This window comes from Argiope bruennichi, chromosome 3, assembly GCF_947563725.1.
Source record: "Argiope bruennichi chromosome 3, qqArgBrue1.1, whole genome shotgun sequence".
Classification (NCBI taxonomy): Eukaryota; Metazoa; Arthropoda; class Arachnida; order Araneae; family Araneidae; genus Argiope; species Argiope bruennichi.
The window spans coordinates 57,967,330-57,989,566 of NC_079153.1; positions in this window are offsets into that span (position 1 = coordinate 57,967,330).

The window sequence follows — 22,237 nt, forward strand, 5'->3', positions numbered from 1 at the left end:
ATGCATTTTACGATAAGAGATTTTGTATGAATGTCGGCTTCAACTTCGTACTCTTCCGTGCTGTCAGATTTTGCAGTGAAATTTTAAAAATTAGAAAAGTTCTAAAATCGATATTTTAAACGGATTCTTGAAAAAGAACTTTTAATGCATTTTTTCGCAACTAGATGGCGCCACCAGTTCAATAATCTTTATACTGTTTCCATCAAAGCAAATGCACAGTTGGCTATAAAAATATAATTTATAGTGTCCAGAATCTTTTAAGTTTCAGAGAAAACTGAAGCAGTGTCAAAAATTCTTCGAATTTCAAGTGTTGTTACGTCTTTATGTAGCAGAGAAAAAGCTCCCGATCGACTGGGGCCGTTGGCGTGGTCCTGTAATCCAGCCACTCTGGAGGTCAAGGCTGAGGATGGCTTGAGGTTGGGGGTTCTGTCCTCGACTTTCCCATGTTGATCCGGCGTCCGCGCTAAGCACGGTGTCGATATGGTTGATCTGGGGGAGCTCGGGTTAACCGGGTCGACTAAGGAGGGGCGGATCGGCCCAGGCCGGAAACGGAGCAGGCAAAAGTCCCCGCATCGTATAGTAACGGGATTGCGCCAGTGAGTGGGGAGCAAGTGCCAGCCCAACCGAAAGGTTGGACTCAGTCTTTTTTCGCCAATGCAATTAAAAAGCCTCATTTTTATTCACAATCTGGGTTTTTTCAATTCGTTTTCTTCAACTTAAATTCATTCCTGCCAGAGTGTTAACAAAATATTTAGAAAGGAAGATACCTGTTCCAAATGCTACTTTAAATAAATCAGAAACGGTAGAAACTTACAAAGCATTACACAATTATGAGACACTAAAAAAATAACATTATTCAAATATAATCGTATTCCGCCTTTCAAGCATGCACCGTCAGCTAAAGAGAAAAATACTAAAAAAAATTCCTGTAAAAATTAACAGAAAAAAAAATTGGAACCCAAACAATAAAAATATAAAAAAATAAGAAAATTCTCAATAAACCGAACAAGCCACGGGCATGAAAAAAAAAAAAATTTAAAAACAATATTTAAAAAAAAAAAAATCGCAAATACTACTACTAATTGTTGGACAATGTCTCTTTTCAAGTGAAATTAAAATCAATGCATTTTACGATAAGAGATTTTGTATGAATGTCGGCTTCAACTTCGTACTCTTCCGTGCTGTCAGATTTTGCAGTGAAATTTTAAAAATTAGAAACGTTCTAAAATCGATATTTTAAACGGATTCTTGAAAAAGAACTTTTAATGCATTTTTTCGCCACTAGATGGCGCCACCAGTTCAATAATCTTTATACTGTTTCCATCAAAGCAAATGCACAGTTGGCTATAAAAATATAATTTATAGTGTCCAGAATCTTTTAAGTTTCAGAGAAAACTGAAGCAGTGTCAAAAATTCTTCGAATTTCAAGTGTTGTTACGTCTTTATGTAGCAGAGAAAAAGCTCCCGATCGACTGGGGCCGTTGGCGTGGTCCTGTAATCCAGCCACTCTGGAGGTCAAGGCTGAGGATGGCTTGAGGTTGGGGGTTCTGTCCTCGACTTTCCCATGTTGATCCGGCGTCCGCGCTAAGCACGGTGTCGATATGGTTGATCTGGGGGAGCTCGGGTTAACCGGGGCGACTAAGGAGGGGCGGATCGGCCCAGGCCGGAAACGGAGCAGGCAAAAGTCCCCGCATCGTGTAGTAACGGGATTGCGCCAGTGAGTGGGGAGCAAGTGCCAGCCCAACCGAAAGGTTGGACTCAGTCTTTTTTCGCCAATGCAATTAAAAAGCGTCATTTTTATTCACAATCTGGGTTTTTTCAATTCGTTTTCTTCAACTTAAATTCATTCCTGCCAGAGTGTTAACAAAATATTTAGAAAGGAAGATACCTGTTCCAAATGCTACTTTAAATAAATCAGAAACGGTAGAAACTTACAAAGCATTACACAATTATGAGACACTAAAAAAATAACATTATTCAAATATAATCGTATTCCGCCTTTCAAGCATGCACCGTCAGCTAAAGAGAAAAATACTAAAAAAAATTCCTGTAAAAATTAACAGAAAAAAAAATTGGAACCCAAACAATAAAAATATAAAAAAATGAGAAAATTCTCAATAAACCGAACAAGCCACGGGCATGAAAAAAAAAATTGAAAAACAATATTAATAAAAAAATCGCAAATACTGCTACTAATTGTTGGACAATGTCTCTTTTCAAGTGAAATTAAAATCAATGCATTTTACGATAAGAGATTTTGTATGAATGTCGGCTTCAACTTCGTACTCTTCCGTGCTGTCAGATTTTGCAGTGAAATTTTAAAAATTAGAAACGTTCTAAAATCGATATTTTAAACGGATTCTTGAAAAAGAACTTTTAATGCATTTTTTCGCAACTAGATGGCGCCACCAGTTCAATAATCTTTATACTGTTTCCATCAAAGCAAATGCACAGTTGGCTATAAAAATATAATTTATAGTGTCCAGAATCTTTTAAGTTTCAGAGAAAACTGAAGCAGTGTCAAAAATTCTTCGAATTTCAAGTGTTGTTACGTCTTTATGTAGCAGAGAAAAAGCTCCCGATCGACTGGGGCCGTTGGCGTGGTCCTGTAATCCAGCCACTCTGGAGGTCAAGGCTGAGGATGGCTTGAGGTTGGGGGTTCTGTCCTCGACTTTCCCATGTTGATCCGGCGTCCGCGCTAAGCACGGTGTCGATATGGTTGATCTGGGGGAGCTCGGGTTAACCAGGTCGACTAAGGAGGGGCGGATCGGCCCAGGCCGGAAACGGAGCAGGCAAAAGTCCCCGCATCGTGTAGTAACGGGATTGCGCCAGTGAGTGGGGAGCGAGTGCCAGCCCAACCGAAAGGTTGGACTCAGTCTTTTTTCGCCAATGCAATTAAAAAGCCTCATTTTTATTCACAATCTGGGTTTTTTCAATTCGTTTTCTTCAACTTAAATTCATTCCTGCCAGAGTGTTAACAAAATATTTAGAAAGGAAGATACCTGTTCCAAATGCTACTTTAAATAAATCAGAAACGGTAGAAACTTACAAAGCATTACACAATTATGAGACACTAAAAAAATAACATTATTCAAATATAATCGTATTCCGCCTTTCAAGCATGCACCGTCAGCTAAAGAGAAAAATACTAAAAAAAATTCCTGTAAAAATTAACAGAAAAAAAAATTGGAACCCAAACAATAAAAATATAAAAAAATGAGAAAATTCTCAATAAACCGAACAAGCCAAGGGCATGAAAAAGAAAATTGAAAAACAATATTAAAAAAAAAATCGCAAATACTACTACTAATTGTTGGACAATGTCTCTTTTCAAGTGAAATTAAAATCAATGCATTTTACGATAAGAGATTTTGTATGAATGTCGGCTTCAACTTCGTACTCTTCCGTGCTGTCAGATTTTGCAGTGAAATTTTAAAAATTAGAAACGTTCTAAAATCGATATTTTAAACGGATTCTTGAAAAAGAACTTTTAATGCATTTTTTCGCAACTAGATGGCGCCACCAGTTCAATAATCTTTATACTGTTTCCATCAAAGCAAATGCACAGTTGGCTATAAAAATATAATTTATAGTGTCCAGAATCTTTTAAGTTTCAGAGAAAACTGAAGCAGTGTCAAAAATTCTTCGAATTTCAAGTGTTGTTACGTCTTTATGTAGCAGAGAAAAAGCTCCCGATCGACTGGGGCCGTTGGCGTGGTCCTGTAATCCAGCCACTCTGGAGGTCAAGGCTGAAGATGGCTTGAGGTTGGGGGTTCTGTCCTCGACTTTCCCATGTTGATCCGGCGTCCGCGCTAAGCACGGTGTCGATATGGTTGATCTGGGGGAGCTCGGGTTAACCGGGTCGACTAAGGAGGGGCGGATCGGCCCAGGCCGGAAACGGAGCAGGCAAAAGTCCCCGCATCGTGTAGTAACGGGATTGCGCCAGTGAGTGGGGAGCAAGTGCCAGCCCAACCGAAAGGTTGGACTCAGTCTTTTTTCGCCAATGCAATTAAAAAGCCTCATTTTTATTCACAATCTGGGTTTTTTCAATTCGTTTTCTTCAACTTAAATTCATTCCTGCCAGAGTGTTAACAAAATATTTAGAAAGGAAGATACCTGTTCCAAATGCTACTTTAAATAAATCAGAAACGGTAGAAACTTACAAAGCATTACACAATTATGAGACACTAAAAAAATAACATTATTCAAATATAATCGAATTCCGCCTTTCAAGCATGCACCGTCAGCTAAAGAGAAAAATACTAAAAAAAATTCCTGTAAAAATTAACAGAAAAAAAAATTGGAACCCAAACAATAAAAATTTTAAAAAAAGAGAAAATTCTCAATAAACCGAACAAGCCACGGGCATGAAAAAAAAAAATTGAAAAACAATATTAAAAAAAAAAAATCGCAAATACTACTACTAATTGTTGGACAATGTCTCTTTTCAAGTGAAATTAAAATCAATGCATTTTACGATAAGAGATTTTGTATGAATGTCGGCTTCAACTTCGTACTCTTCCGTGCTGTCAGATTTTGCAGTGAAATTTTAAAAATTAGAAACGTTCTAAAATCGATATTTTAAACGGATTCTTGAAAAAGAACTTTTAATGCATTTTTTCGCAATTAGATGGCGCCACCAGTTCAATAATCTTTATACTGTTTCCATCAAAGCAAATGCACAGTTGGCTATAAAAATATAATTTATAGTGTCCAGAATCTTTTAAGTTTCAGAGAAAACTGAAGCAGTGTCAAAAATTCTTCGAATTTCAAGTGTTGTTACGTCTTTATGTAGCAGAGAAAAAGCTCCCGATCGACTGGGGCCGTTGGCGTGGTCCTGTAATCCAGCCACTCTGGAGGTCAAGGCTGAGGATGGCTTGAGGTTGGAGGTTCTGTCCTCGACTTTCCCATGTTGATCCGGCGTCCGCGCTAAGCACGGTGTCGATATGGTTGATCTGGGGGAGCTCGGGTTAACCAGGTCGACTAAGGAGGGGCGGATCGGCCCAGGCCGGAAACGGAGCAGGCAAAAGTCCCCGCATCGTGTAGTAACGGGATTGCGCCAGTGAGTGGGGAGCGAGTGCCAGCCCAACCGAAAGGTTGGGCTCAGTCTTTTTTCGCCAATGCAATTAAAAAGCCTCATTTTTATTCACAATCTGGGTTTTTTCAATTCGTTTTCTTCAACTTAAATTCATTCCTGCCAGAGTGTTAACAAAATATTTAGAAAGGAAGATACCTGTTCCAAATGCTACTTTAAATAAATCAGAAACGGTAGAAACTTACAAAGCATTACACAATTATGAGACACTAAAAAAATAACATTATTCAAATATAATCGTATTCCGCCTTTCAAGCATGCACCGTCAGCTAAAGAGAAAAATACTAAAAAAAATTCCTGTAAAAATTAACAGAAAAAAAAATTGGAACCCAAACAATAAAAATATAAAAAAATGAGAAAATTCTCAATAAACCGAACAAGCCACGGGCATGAAAAAGAAAATTGAAAAACAATATTAAAAAAAAAAATCGCAAATACTACTACTAATTGTTGGACAATGTCTCTTTTCAAGTGAAATTAAAATCAATGCATTTTACGATAAGAGATTTTGTATGAATGTCGGCTTCAACTTCGTACTCTTCCGTGCTGTCAGATTTTGCAGTGAAATTTTAAAAATTAGAAACGTTCTAAAATCGATATTTTAAACGGATTCTTGAAAAAGAACTTTTAATGCATTTTTTCGCAACTAGATGGCGCCACCAGTTCAATAATCGTTATACTGTTTCCATCAAAGCAAATGCACAGTTGGCTATAAAAATATAATTTATAGTGTCCAGAATCTTTTAAGTTTCAGAGAAAACTGAAGCAGTGTCAAAAATTCTTCGAATTTCAAGTGTTGTTACGTCTTTATGTAGCAGAGAAAAAACTCCCGATCGACTGGGGCCGTTGGCGTGGTCCTGTAATCCAGCCACTCTGGAGGTCAAGGCTGAGGATGGCTTGAGGTTGGGGGTTCTGTCCTCGACTTTCCCATGTTGATCCGGCGTCCGCGCTAAGCACGGTGTCGATATGGTTGATCTGGGGGAGCTCGGGTTAACCAGGTCGACTAAGGAGGGGCGGATCGGCCCAGGCCGGAAACGGAGCAGGCAAAAGTCCCCGCATCGTGTAGTAACGGGATTGCGCCAGTGAGTGGGGAGCGAGTGCCAGCCCAACCGAAAGGTTGGACTCAGTCTTTTTTCGCCAATGCAATTAAAAAGCCTCATTTTTATTCACAATCTGGGTTTTTTCAATTCGCTTTCTTCAACTTAAATTCATTCCTGCCAGAGTGTTAACAAAATATTTAGAAAGGAAGATACCTGTTCCAAATGCTACTTTAAATAAATCAGAAACGGTAGAAACTTACAAAGCATTACACAATTATGAGACACTAAAAAAATAACATTATTCAAATATAATCGTATTTCGCCTTTCAAGCATGCACCGTCAGCTAAAGAGAAAAATACTAAAAAAAATTCCTGTAAAAATTAACAGAAAAAAAAAATTGGAACCCAAACAATAAAAATTTAAAAAAATGAGAAAATTCTCAATAAACCGAACAAGCCACGGGCATGAAAAAAAAAAAAAATTGAAAAACAATATTAAAAAAAAAAAAAATCGCAAATACTACTACTAATTGTTGGACAATGTCTCTTTTCAAGTGAAATTAAAATCAATGCATTTTACGATAAGCGATTTTGTATGAATGTCGGCTTCAACTTCGTACTCTTCCGTGCTGTCAGATTTTGCAGTAAAATTTTAAAACTTAGAAACGTTCTAAAATCGATATTTTAAACGGATTCTTGAAAAAGAACTTTTAATGCATTTTTTCGCAACTAGATGGCGCCACCAGTTCAATAATCTTTATACTGTTTCCATCAAAGCAAATGCACAGTTGGCTATAAAAATATAATTTATAGTGTCCAGAATCTTTTAAGTTTCAGAGAAAACTGAAGCAGTGTCAAAAATTCTTCGAATTTCAAGTGTTGTTACGTCTTTATGTAGCAGAGAAAAAGCTCCCGATCGACTGGGGCCGTTGGCGTGGTCCTGCAATCCAGCCACTCTGGAGGTGAAGGCTGAGGATGGCTTGAGGTTGGGGGTTCTGTCCTCGACTTTCCCATGTTGATCCGGCGTCCGCGCTAAGCACGGTGTCGATATGGTTGATCTGGGGGAGCTCGGGTTAACCAGGTCGACTAAGGAGGGGCGGATCGGCCCAGGCCGGAAACGGAGCAGGCAAAAGTCCCCGCATCGTGTAGTAACGGGATTGCGCCAGTGAGTGGGGAGCGAGTGCCAGCCCAACCGAAAGGTTGGACTCAGTCTTTTTTCGCCAATGCAATTAAAAAGCCTCATTTTTATTCACAATCTGGGTTTTTTCAATTCGTTTTCTTCAACTTAAATTCATTCCTGCCAGAGTGTTAACAAAATATTTAGAAAGGAAGATACCTGTTCCAAATGCTACTTTAAATAAATCAGAAACGGTAGAAACTTACAAAGCATTACACAATTATGAGACACTAAAAAAATAACATTATTCAAATATAATCGTATTCCGCCTTTCAAGCATGCACCGTCAGCTAAAGAGAAAAATACTAAAAAAAATTCCTGTAAAAATTAACAGAAAAAAAAATTGAAACCCAAACAATAAAAATTTAAAAAAATGAGAAAATTCTCAATAAACCGAACAAGCCACGGGCATAAAAAAAAAAAATTGAAAAACAATATTAAAAAAAAAAAAATCGCAAATACTACTACTAATTGTTGGACAATGTCTCTTTTCAAGTGAAATTACAATCAATGCATTTTACGATAAGAGATTTTGTATGAATGTCGGCTTCAACTTCGTACTCTTCCGTGCTGTCAGATTTTGCAGTGAAATTTTAAAAATTAGAAACGTTCTAAAATCGATATTTTAAACGGATTCTTGAAAAAGAACTTTTAATGCATTTTTTCGCAACTAGATGGAGCCACCAGTTCAATAATCTTTATACTGTTTCCATCAAAGCAAATGCACAGTTGGCTATAAAAATATAATTTATAGTGTCCAGAATCTTTTAAGTTTCAGAGAAAACTGAAGCAGTGTCAAAAATTCTTCGAATTTCAAGTGTTGTTACGTCTTTATGTAGCAGAGAAAAAGCTCCCGATCGACTGGGGCCGTTGGCGTGGTCCTGTAATCCAGCCACTCTGGAGGTCAAGGCTGAGGATGGCTTGAGGTTGGGGGTTCTGTCCTCGACTTTCCCATGTTGATCCGGCGTCCGCGCTAAGCACGGTGTCGATATGGTTGATCTGGGGGAGCTCGGGTTAACCAGGTCGACTAAGGAGGGGCGGATCGGCCCAGGCCGGAAACGGAGCAGGCAAAAGTCCCCGCATCGTGTAGTAACGGGATTGCGCCAGTGAGTGGGGAGCGAGTGCCAGCCCAACCGAAAGGTTGGACTCAGTCTTTTTTCGCCAATGCAATTAAAAAGCCTCATTTTTATTCACAATCTGGGTTTTTTCAATTCGTTTTCTTCAACTTAAATTCATTCCTGCCAGAGTGTTAACAAAATATTTAGAAAGGAAGATACCTGTTCCAAATGCTACTTTAAATAAATCAGAAACGGTAGAAACTTACAAAGCATTACACAATTATGAGACACTAAAAAAATAACATTATTCAAATATAATCGTATTCCGCCTTTCAAGCATGCACCGTCAGCTAAAGAGAAAAATACTAAAAAAAAATTCCTGTAAAAATTAACAGAAAAAAAAATTGGAACCCAAACAATAAAAATTTAAAAAAATGAGAAAATTCTCAATAAACCGAACAAGAAACGGGCATGAAAAAAAAAATTGAAAAACAATATTAAAAAAAAAAAATCGCAAATACTACTACTAATTGTTGGACAATGTCTCTTTTCAAGTGAAATTAAAATCAATGCATTTTACGATAAGAGATTTTGTATGAATGTCGGCTTCAACTTCGTACTCTTCCGTGCTATCAGATTTTGCAGTGAAATTTTAAAAATTAGAAACGTTCTAAAATCGATATTTTAAACGGATTCTTGAAAAAGAACTTTTAATGCATTTTTTCGCAACTAGATGGCGCCACCAGTTCAATAATCTTTATACTGTTTCCATCAAAGCAAATGCACAGTTGGCTATAAAAATATAATTTATAGTGTCCAGAATCTTTTAAGTTTCAGAGAAAACTGAAGCAGTGTCAAAAATTCTTCGAATTTCAAGTGTTGTTACGTCTTTATGTAGCAGAGAAAAAGCTCCCGATCGACTGGGGCCGTTGGCGTGGTCCTGTAATCCAGCCACTCTGGAGGTCAAGGCTGAGGATGGCTTGAGGTTGGGGGTTCTGTCCTCGACTTTCCCATGTTGATCCGGCGTCCGCGCTAAGCACGGTGTCGATATGGTTGATCTGGGGGAGCTCGGGTTAACCAGGTCGACTAAGGAGGGGCGGATCGGCCCAGGCCGGAAACGGAGCAGGCAAAAGTCCCCGCATCGTGTAGTAACGGGATTGCGCCAGTGAGTGGGGAGCGAGTGCCAGCCCAACCGAAAGGTTGGACTCAGTCTTTTTTCGCCAATGCAATTAAAAAGCCTCATTTTTATTCACAATCTGGGTTTTTTCAATTCGTTTTCTTCAACTTAAATTCATTCCTGCCAGAGTGTTAAAAAAATATTTAGAAAGGAAGATACCTGTTCCAAATGCTACTTTAAATAAATCAGAAACGGTAGAAACTTACAAAGCATTACACAATTATGAGACACTAAAAAAATAACATTATTCAAATATAATCGTATTCCGCCTTTCAAGCATGCACCGTCAGCTAAAGAGAAAAATACTAAAAAAAATTCCTGTAAAAATTAACAGAAAAAAAAATTGAAACCCAAACAATAAAAATATAAAAAAATGAGAAAATTCTCAATAAACCGAACAAGCCACGGGCATGAAAAAGAAAATTGAAAAACAATATTAAAAAAAAAAATCGCAAATACTACTACTAATTGTTGGACAATGTCTCTTTTCAAGTGAAATTAAAATCAATGCATTTTACGATAAGAGATTTTGTATGAATGTCGGCTTCAACTTCGTACTCTTCCGTGTTGTCAGATTTTGCAGTGAAATTTTAAAAATTAGAAACGTTCTAAAATCGATATTTTAAACGGATTCTTGAAAAAGAACTTTTAATGCATTTTTTCGCAACTAGATGGCGCCACCAGTTCAATAATCTTTATACTGTTTCCATCAAAGCAAATGCACAGTTGGCTATAAAAATATAATTTATAGTGTCCAGAATCTTTTAAGTTTCAGAGAAAACTGAAGCAGTGTCAAAAATTCTTCGAATTTCAAGTGTTGTTACGTCTTTATGTAGCAGAGAAAAAGCTCCCGATCGACTGGGGCCGTTGGCGTGGTCCTGTAATCCAGCCACTCTGGAGGTCAAGGCTGAGGATGGCTTGAGGTTGGGGGTTCTGTCCTCGACTTTCCCATGTTGATCCGGCGTCCGCGCTAAGCACGGTGTCGATATGGTTGATCTGGGGGAGCTCGGGTTAACCAGGTCGACTAAGGAGGGGCGGATCGGCCCAGGCCGGAAACGGAGCAGGAAAAAGTCCCCGCATCGTGTAGTAACGGGATTGCGCCAGTGAGTGGGGAGCGAGTGCCAGCCCAACCGAAAGGTTGGACTCAGTCTTTTTTCGCCAATGCAATTAAAAAGCCTCATTTTTATTCACAATCTGGGTTTTTTCAATTCGTTTTCTTCAACTTAAATTCATTCCTGCCAGAGTGTTAACAAAATATTTAGAAAGGAAGATACCTGTTCCAAATGCTACTTTAAATAAATCAGAAACGGTAGAAACTTACAAAGCATTACACAATTATGAGACACTAAAAAAATAACATTATTCAAATATAATCGTATTTCGCCTTTCAAGCATGCACCGTCAGCTAAAGAGAAAAATACTAAAAAAAATTCCTGTAAAAATTAACAGAAAAAAAAATTGGAACCCAAACAATAAAAATTTAAAAAAATGAGAAAATTCTCAATAAACCGAACAAGCCACGGGCATAAAAAAAAAAAATTGAAAAACAATATTAAAAAAAAAAAAATCGCAAATACTACTACTAATTGTTGGACAATGTCTCTTTTCAAGTGAAATTACAATCAATGCATTTTACGATAAGAGATTTTGTATGAATGTCGGCTTCAACTTCGTACTCTTCCGTGCTGTCAGATTTTGCAGTGAAATTTTAAAAATTAGAAACGTTCTAAAATCGATATTTTAAACGGATTCTTGAAAAAGAACTTTTAATGCATTTTTTCGCAACTAGATGGAGCCACCAGTTCAATAATCTTTATACTGTTTCCATCAAAGCAAATGCACAGTTGGCTATAAAAATATAATTTATAGTGTCCAGAATCTTTTAAGTTTCAGAGAAAACTGAAGCAGTGTCAAAAATTCTTCGAATTTCAAGTGTTGTTACGTCTTTATGTAGCAGAGAAAAAGCTCCCGATCGACTGGGGCCGTTGGCGTGGTCCTGTAATCCAGCCACTCTGGAGGTCAAGGCTGAGGATGGCTTGAGGTTGGGGGTTCTGTCCTCGACTTTCCCATGTTGATCCGGCGTCCGCGCTAAGCACGGTGTCGATATGGTTGATCTGGGGGAGCTCGGGTTAACCAGGTCGACTAAGGAGGGGCGGATCGGCCCAGGCCGGAAACGGAGCAGGCAAAAGTCCCCGCATCGTGTAGTAACGGGATTGCGCCAGTGAGTGGGGAGCGAGTGCCAGCCCAACCGAAAGGTTGGACTCAGTCTTTTTTCGCCAATGCAATTAAAAAGCCTCATTTTTATTCACAATCTGGGTTTTTTCAATTCGTTTTCTTCAACTTAAATTCATTCCTGCCAGAGTGTTAACAAAATATTTAGAAAGGAAGATACCTGTTCCAAATGCTACTTTAAATAAATCAGAAACGGTAGAAACTTACAAAGCATTACACAATTATGAGACACTAAAAAAATAACATTATTCAAATATAATCGTATTCCGCCTTTCAAGCATGCACCGTCAGCTAAAGAGAAAAATACTAAAAAAAAATTCCTGTAAAAATTAACAGAAAAAAAAATTGGAACCCAAACAATAAAAATTTAAAAAAATGAGAAAATTCTCAATAAACCGAACAAGAAACGGGCATGAAAAAAAAAAATTGAAAAACAATATTAAAAAAAAAAAATCGCAAATACTACTACTAATTGTTGGACAATGTCTCTTTTCAAGTGAAATTAAAATCAATGCATTTTACGATAAGAGATTTTGTATGAATGTCGGCTTCAACTTCGTACTCTTCCGTGCTATCAGATTTTGCAGTGAAATTTTAAAAATTAGAAACGTTCTAAAATCGATATTTTAAACGGATTCTTGAAAAAGAACTTTTAATGCATTTTTTCCCAACTAGATGGCGCCACCAGTTCAATAATCTTTATACTGTTTCCATCAAAGCAAATGCACAGTTGGCTATAAAAATATAATTTATAGTGTCCAGAATCTTTTAAGTTTCAGAGAAAACTGAAGCAGTGTCAAAAATTCTTCGAATTTCAAGTGTTGTTACGTCTTTATGTAGCAGAGAAAAAGCTCCCGATCGACTGGGGCCGTTGGCGTGGTCATGTAATCCAGCCACTCTGGAGGTCAAGGCTGAGGATGGCTTGAGGTTGGGGGTTCTGTCCTCGACTTTCCCATGTTGATCTGGCGTCCGCGCTAAGCACGGTGTCGATATGGTTGATCTGGGGTAGCTCGGGTTAACCAGGTCGACTAAGGAGGGGCGGATCGGCCCAGGCCGGAAACGGAGCAGGCAAAAGTCCCCGCATCGTGTAGTAACGGGATTGCGCCAGTGAGTGGGGAGCGAGTGCCAGCCCAACCGAAAGGTTGGACTCAGTCTTTTTTCGCCAATGCAATTAAAAAGCCTCATTTTTATTCACAATCTGGGTTTTTTCAATTCGTTTTCTTCAACTTAAATTCATTCCTGCCAGAGTGTTAACAAAATATTTAGAAAGGAAGATACCTGTTCCAAATGCTACTTTAAATAAATCAGAAACGGTAGAAACTTACAAAGCATTACACAGTTATGAGACACTAAAAAAATAACATTATTCAAATATAATCGTATTTCGCCTTTCAAGCATGCACCGTCAGCTAAAGAGAAAAATACTAAAAAAAATTCCTGTAAAAATTAACAGAAAAAAAAATTGGAACCCAAACAATAAAAATTTAAAAAAATGAGAAAATTCTCAATAAACCGAACAAGCCACGGGCATGAAAAAAAAAATTGAAAAACAATATTAAAAAAAAAATCGCAAATACTACTACTAATTGTTGGACAATGTCTCTTTTCAAGTGAAATTAAAATCAATGCATTTTACGATAAGAGATTTTGTATGAATGTCGGCTTCAACTTCGTACTCTTCCGTGCTGTCAGATTTTGCAGTGAAATTTTAAAAATTAGAAACGTTCTAAAATCGATATTTTAAACGGATTCTTGAAAAAGAACTTTTAATGCATTTTTTCGCAACTAGATGGCGCCACCAGTTCAATAATCTTTATACTGTTTCCATCAAAGCAAATGCACAGTTGGCTATAAAAATATAATTTATAGTGTCCAGAATCTTTTAAGTTTCAGAGAAAACTGAAGCAGTGTCAAAAATTCTTCGAATTTCAAGTGTTGTTACGTCTTTATGTAGCAGAGAAAAAGCTCCCGATCGACTGGGGCCGTTGGCGTGGTCCTGTAATCCAGCCACTCTGGAGGTCAAGGCTGAGGATGGCTTGAGGGTGGGGGTTCTGTCCTCGACTTTCCCATGTTGATCCGGCGTCCGCGCTAAGCACGGTGTCGATATGGTTGATCTGGGGGAGCTCGGGTTAACCAGGTCGACTAAGGAGGGGCGGATCGGCCCAGGCCGGAAACGGAGCAGGCAAAAGTCCCCGCATCGTGTAGTAACGGGATTGCGCCAGTGAGTGGGGAGCGAGTGCCAGCCCAACCGAAAGGTTGGACTCAGTCTTTTTTCGCCAATGCAATTAAAAAGCCTCATTTTTATTCACAATCTGGGTTTTTTTCAATTCGTTTTCTTCAACTTAAATTCATTCCTGCCAGAGTGTTAACAAAATATTTAGAAAGGAAGATACCTGTTCCAAATGCTACTTTAAATAAATCAGAAACGGTAGAAACTTACAAAGCATTACACAGTTATGAGACACTAAAAAAATAACATTATTCAAATATAATCGTATTCCACCTTTCAAGCATGCACCGTCAGCTAAAGAGAAAAATACTAAAAAAAATTCCTGTAAAAATTAACAGAAAAAAAAATTGGAACCAAACAATAAAAATATAAAAAAATGAGAAAATTCTCAATAAACCGAACAAGCCACGGGCATGAAAAAAAAAAAATTGAAAAACAATATTAAAAAAATAAAAAAAATCGCAAATACTACTACTAATTGTTGGACAATGTCTCTTTTCAAGTGAAATTAAAATCAATGCATTTTACGATAAGAGATTTTGTATGAATGTCGGCTTCAACTTCGTACTCTTCCGTGCTGTCAGATTTTGCAGTGAAATTTTAAAAATTAGAAACGTTCTAAAATCGATATTTTAAACGGATTCTTGAAAAAGAACTTTTATTGCATTTTTTCGCAACTAGATGGCGCCACCAGTTCAATAATCTTTATACTGTTTCCATCAAAGCAAATGCACAGTTGGCTATAAGAATATAATTTATAGTGTCCAGAATCTTTTAAGTTTCAGAGAAAACTGAAGCAGTGTCAAAAATTCTTCGAATTTCAAGTGTTGTTACGTCTTTATGTAGCAGAGAAAAAGCTCCCGATCGACTGGGGCCGTTGGCGTGGTCCTGTAATCCAGCCACTCTGGAGGACAAGGCTGAGGATGGCTTGAGGTTGGGGGTTCTGTCCTCGACTTTCCCATGTTGATCCGGCGTCCGCTCTAAGCACGGTGTCGATATGGTTGATCTGGGGGAGCTCGGGTTAACCAGGTCGACTAAGGAGGGGCGGATCGGCCCAGGCCGGAAACGGAGCAGGCAAAAGTCCCCGCATCGTGTAGTAACGGGATTGCGCCAGTGAGTGGGGAGCGAGTGCCAGCCCAACCGAAAGGTTGGACTCAGTCTTTTTTCGCCAATGCAATTAAAAAGCCTCATTTTTATTCACAATCTGGGTTTTTTCAATTCGTTTTCTTCAACTTAAATTCATTCCTGCCAGAGTGTTAACAAAATATTTAGAAAGGAAGATACCTGTTCCAAATGCTACTTTAAATAAATCAGAAACGGTAGAAATTTACAAAGCATTACACAGTTATGAGACACTAAAAAAATAACATTATTCAAATATAATCGTATTCCACCTTTCAAGCATGCACCGTCAGCTAAAGAGAAAAATACTAAAAAAAATTCCTGTAAAAATTAACAGAAAAAAAAATCGGAACCAAACAATAAAAATATAAAAAAATGAGAAAATTCTCAATGAACCGAACAAGCCACGGGCATGAAAAAAAAAATTGAAAAACAATATTAAAAAAATAAAAAAAATCGCAAATACTACTACTAATTGTTGGACAATGTCTCTTTTCAAGTGAAATTAAAATCAATGCATTTTACGATAAGAGATTTTGTATGAATGTCGGCTTCAACTTCGTACTCTTCCGTGCTGTCAGATTTTGCAGTGAAATTTTAAAAATTAGAAACGTTCTAAAATCGATATTTTAAACGGATTCTTGAAAAAGAACTTTTATTGCATTTTTTCGCAACTAGATGGCGCCACCAGTTCAATAATCTTTATACTGTTTCCATCAAAGCAAATGCACAGTTGGCTATAAAAATATAATTTATAGTGTCCAGAATCTTTTAAGTTTCAGAGAAAACTGAAGCAGTGTCAAAAATTCTTCGAATTTCAAGTGTTGTTACGTCTTTATGTAGCAGAGAAAAAGCTCCCGATCGACTGGGGCCGTTGGCGTGGTCCTGTAATCCAGCCACTCTGGAGGACAAGGCTGAGGATGGCTTGAGGTTGGGGGTTCTGTCCTCGACTTTCCCATGTTGATCCGGCGTCCGCTCTAAGCACGATGTCGATATGGTTGATCTGGGGGAGCTCGGGTTAACCAGGTCGACTAAGGAGGGGCGGATCGGCCCAGGCCGGAAACGGAGCAGGCAAAAGTCCCCGCATCGTGTAGTAACGGGATTGCGCCAGTGAGTGGGGAGCGAGTGCCAGCCCAACCGAAAGGTTGGGCTCAGTCTTTTTTCGCCAATGCAATTAAAAAGCCTCATTTTTATTCACAATCTGGGTTTTTTCAATTCGTTTTCTTCAACTTAAATTCATTCCTGCCAGAGTGCTAACAAAATATTTAGAAAGGAAGATACCTGTTCCAAATGCTACTTTAAATAAATCAGAAACGGTAGAAACTTACAAAGCATTACACTATTATGAGACACTAAAAAAATAACATTATTCAAATATAATCGTATTCCACCTTTCAAGCATGAACCGTCAGCTAAAGAGAAAAATACTAAAAAAAATTCCTGTAAAAATTAACAGAAAAAAAAATTGGAACCCAAACAATAAAAATATAAAAAAATGAGAAAATTCTCAATAAACCGAACAAGCCACGGGCATAAAAAAGAAAATTCAAAAACAATATTAAAAAAAAAATCGCAAATACTACTACTAATTGTTGGACAATGTCTCTTTTCAAGTGAAATTAAAATCAATGCATTTTACGATAAGAGATTTTGTATGAATGTCGGCTTCAACTTCGTACTCTTCCGTGCTGTCAGATTTTGCAGTGAAATTTTAAAAATTAGAAACGTTCTAAAATCGATATTTTAAACGGATTCTTGAAAAAGAACTTTTAATGCATTTTTTCGCAACTAGATGGCGCCACCAGTTCAAAAATCTTTATACTGTTTCCATCAAAGCAAATGCACAGTTGGCTATAAAAATATAATTTATAGTGTCCAGAATCTTTTAAGTTTCAGAGAAAACTGAAGCAGTGTCAAAAATTCTTCGAATTTCAAGTGTTGTTACGTCTTTATGTAGCAGAGAAAAAGCTCCCGATCGACTGGGGCCGTTGGCGTGGTCCTGTAATCCAGCCACTCTGGAGGTCAAGGCTGAGGGTGGCTTGAGGTTGGGGGTTCTGTCCTCGACTTTCCCGTGTTGATCCGGCGTCCGCGCTAAGCACGGTGTCGATATGGTTGATCTGGGGGAGCTCGGGTTAACCAGGTCGACTAAGGAGGGGCGGATCGGCCCAGGCCGGAAACGGAGCAGGCAAAAGTCCCCGCATCGTGTAGTAACGGGATTGCGCCAGTGAGTGGGGAGCGAGTGCCAGCCCAACCGAAAGGTTGGACTCAGTCTTTTTTCGCCAATGCAATTAAAAAGCCTCATTTTTATTCACAATTTGGGTTTTTTCAATTCGTTTTCTTCAACTTAAATTCATTCCTGCCAGAGTGTTAAAAAAATATTTAGAAAGGAAGATACCTGTTCCAAATGCTACTTTAAATAAATCAGAAACGGTAGAAACTTACAAAGCATTACACAATTATGAGACACTAAAAAAATAACATTATTCAAATATAATCGTATTCCACCTTTCAAGCATGCACCGTCAGCTAAAGAGAAAAATACTAAAAAAAATTCCTGTAAAAATTAACAGAAAAAAAAATTGGAACCCAAACAATAAAAATATAAAAAAATGAGAAAATTCTCAATAAACCGAACAAGCCACGGGCATGAAAAAGAAAATTGAAAAACAATATTAAAAAAAAAAAATCGCAAATACTACTACTAATTGTTGGACAATGTCTCTTTTCAAGTGAAATTAAAATCAATGCATTTTACGATAAGAGATTTTGTATGAATGTCGGCTTCAACTTCGTACTCTTCCGTGCTGTCAGATTTTGCAGTGAAATTTTAAAAATTAGAAACGTTCTAAAATCGATATTTTAAACGGATTCTTGAAAAAGAACTTTTAATGCATTTTTTCGCAACTAGATGGCGCCACCAGTTCAATAAACTTTATACTGTTTCCATCAAAGCAAATGCACAGTTGGCTATAAAAATATAATTTATAGTGTCCAGAATCTTTTAAGTTTCAGAGAAAACTGAAGCAGTGTCAAAAATTCTTCGAATTTCAAGTGTTGTTACGTCTTTATGTAGCAGAGAAAAAGCTCCCGATCGACTGGGGCCGTTGGCGTGGTCCTGTAATCCAGCCACTCTGGAGGTCATGGCTGAGGATGGCTTGAGGTTGGGGGTTCTGTCCTCGACTTTCCCGTGTTGATCCGGCGTCCGCGCTAAGCTCGGTGTCGATATGGTTGATCTGGGGGAGCTCGGGTTAACCAGGTCGACTAAGGAGGGGCGGATCGGCCCAGGCCGGAAACGGAGCAGGCAAAAGTCCCCGCATCGTGTAGTAACGGGATTGCGCCAGTGAGTGGGGAGCGAGTGCCAGCCCAACCGAAAGGTTGGACTCAGTCTTTTTTCGCCAATGCAATTAAAAAGCCTCATTTTTATTCACAATCTGGGTTTTTTCAATTCGTTTTCTTCAACTTAAATTCATTCCTTCCAGAGTGTTAACAAAATATTTAGAAAGGAAGATACCTGTTCCAAATGCTACTTTAAATAAATCAGAAACGGAAGAAACTTACAAAGCATTACACAATTATGAGACACTAAAAAAATAACATTATTCAAATATAATCGTATTCCGCCTTTCAAGCATGCACCGTCAGCTAATGAGAAAAATACTAAAAAAAATTCCTGTAAAAATTAACAGAAAAAAAAATTGGAACCCAAACAATAAAAATTTTAAAAAATGAGAAAATTCTCAATAAACCGAACAAGCCACGGGCATGAAAAAAAAAATTGAAAAACAATATTAAAAAAAAAAATCGAAATATTACTACTAATTGTTGGACAATGTCTCTTTTCAAGTGAAATTAAAATCAATGCATTTTACGATAAGAGATTTTGTATGAATGTCGGCTTCAACTTCGTACTCTTCCGTGCTGTCAGATTTTGCAGTGAAATTTTAAAAATTAGAAACGTTCTAAAATCGATATTTTAAACGGATTCTTGAAAAAGAACTTTTAATGCATTTTTTCACAATTAGATGGCGCCACCAGTTCAATAATCTTTATACTGTTTCCATCAAAGCAAATGCACAGTTGGCTATAAAAATATAATTTATAGTGTCCAGAATCTTTTAAGTTTCAGAGAAAACTGAAGCAGTGTCAAAAATTCTTCGAATTTCAAGTGTTGTTACGTCTTTATGTAGCAGAGAAAAAGCTCCCGATCGACTGGGGCCGTTGGCGTGGTCCTGTAATCCAGCCACTCTGGAGGTCATGGCAGAGGATGGCTTGAGGTTGGGGGTTCTGTCCTCGACTTTCCCGTGTTGATCCGGCGTCCGCGCTAAGCACGGTGTCGATATGGTTGATCTGGGGGAGCTCGGGTTAACCAGGTCGACTAAGGAGGGGCGGATCGGCCCAGGCCGGAAACGGAGCAGGCAAAAGTCCCCGCATCGTGTAGTAACGGGATTGCGCCAGTGAGTGGGGAGCGAGTGCCAGCCCAACCGAAAGGTTGGACTCAGTCTTTTTTCGCCAATGCAATTAAAAAGCCTCATTTTTATTCACAATCTGGGTTTTTTCAATTCGTTTTCTTCAACTTAAATTCATTCTTTCCAGAGTGTTAACAAAATATTTAGAAAGGAAGATACCTGTTCCAAATGCTACTTTAAATAAATCAGAAACGGAAGAAACTTACAAAGCATTACACAATTATGAGACACTAAAAAAATAACATTATTCAAATATAATCGTATTCCGCCTTTCAAGCATGCACCGTCAGCTAATGAGAAAAATACTAAAAAAAATTCCTGTAAAAATTAACAGAAAAAAAAATTGGAACCCAAACAATAAAAATTTAAAAAAATGAGAAAATTCTCAATAAACCGAACAAGCCACGGGCATGAAAAAAAAAATTGAAAAACAATATTAAAAAAAAAAAATCGAAATACTACTACTAATTGTTGGACAATGTCTCTTTTCAAGTGAAATTAAAATCAATGCATTTTACGATAAGAGATTTTGTATGAATGTCGGCTTCAACTTCGTACTCTTCCGTGCTGTCAGATTTTGCAGTGAAATTTTAAAAATTAGAAACGTTCTGAAATCGATACTTTAAACCGATTCTTGAAAAAGAACTTTTAATGCATTTTTCGCCACTAGATGGCGCCACCAGTTCAATAATCTTTATACTGTTTCCATCAAAGCAAATGCACAGTTGGCTATAAAAATATAATTTATAGTGTCCAGAATCTTTTAAGTTTCAGAGAAAACTGAAGCAGTGTCAAAAATTCTTCGAATTTCAAGTGTTGTTACGTCTTTATGTAGCAGAGAAAAATCTCCCGATCGACTGGGGCCGTTGGCGTGGTCCTGTAATCCAGCTACTCTGGAGGTCAAGGATGAGGATGGCTTGAGGTTGGGGGTTCTGTCCTCGACTTTCCCATGTTGATCCGGCGTCCGCGCTAAGTACGGTGTCGATATGGTTGATCTGGGGGAGCTCGGGTTAACCAGGTCGACTAAGGAGGGGCGGATCGGCCCAGGCCGGAAACGGAGCAGGCAAAAGTCCCCGCATCGTGTAGTAACGGGATTGCGCCAGTGAGTGGGGAGCGAGTGCCAGCCCAACCGAATGGTTGGACTCAGTATTTTTTCTCCAATGCAATTAAAAAGCCTCATTTTTATTCACAATCTGGGTTTTTTCAATTCGTTTTCTTCAACTTAAATTCATTCCTGCCAGAGTGTTAACAAAATATTTAGAAAGGAAGATACCTGTTCCAAATGCTACTTTAAATAAATCAGAAACGGTAGAAACTTACAAAGCATTACACAATTATGAGACACTAAAAAAATAACATTATTCAAATATAATCGTATTTCGCCTTTCAAGCATGCACCGTCAGCTAAAGAGAAAAATACTAAAAAAAATTCCTGTAAAAATTAACAGAAAAAAAAATCGAAACCCAAACAATAGAAATTTAAAAAAATGAGAAAATTCTCAATGAACCGAACAAGCCACGGGCATGAAAAAAAAAAATTGAAAAACAATATTAAAAAAAAAAAAATCGCAAATACTACTACTAATTGTTGGACAATGTCTCTTTTCAAGTGAAATTAAAATCAATGCATTTTACGATAAGAGATTTTGTATGAATGTCGGCTTCAACTTCGTACTCTTCCGTGCTGTCAGATTTTGCAGTGAAATTTTAAAAATTAGAAACGTTCTGAAATCGATATTTTAAACCGATTCTTGAAAAAGAACTTTTAATGCATTTTTCGCCACTAGATGGCGCCACCAGTTCAATAATCTTTATACTGTTTCCATCAAAGCAAATGCACAGTTGGCTATAAAAATATAATTTATAGTGTCCAGAATCTTTTAAGTTTCAGAGAAAACTGAAGCAGTGTCAAAAATTCTTCGAATTTCAAGTGTTGTTACGTCTTTATGTAGCAGAGAAAAAGCTCCCGATCGACTGGGGCCGTTGGCGTGGTCCTGTAATCCAGCTACTCTGGAGGTCAAGGCTGAGGATTGCTTGAGGTTGGGGGTTCTGTCCTCGACTTTCCCATGTTGATCCGGCGTCCGCGCTAAGTACGGTGTCGATATGGTTGATCTGGGGGAGCTCGGGTTAACCAGGTCGACTAAGGAGGGGCGGATCGGCCCAGGCCGGAAACGGAGCAGGCAAAAGTCCCCGTATCGTGTAGTAACGGGATTGCGCCAGTGAGTGGGGAGCGAGTGCCAGCCCAACCGAAAGGTTGGACTCAGTCTTTTTTCGCCAATGCAATTAAAAAGCCTCATTTTTATTCACAATCTGGGTTTTTTCAATTCGTTTTCTTCAACTTAAATTCATTCCTGCCAGAGTGTTAACAAAATATTTAGAAAGGAAGATACCTGTTCCAAATGCTACTTTAAATAAATCAGAAACGGTAGAAACTTACAAAGCATTACACAATTATGAGACACTAAAAAAATAACATTATTCAAATATAATCGTATTTCGCCTTTCAAGCATGCACCGTCAGCTAAAGAGAAAAATACTAAAAAAAATTCCTGTAAAAATTAACAGAAAAAAAAATCGGAACCCAAACAATAAAAATTTAAAAAAATGAGAAAATTCTCAATGAACCGAACAAGCCACGGG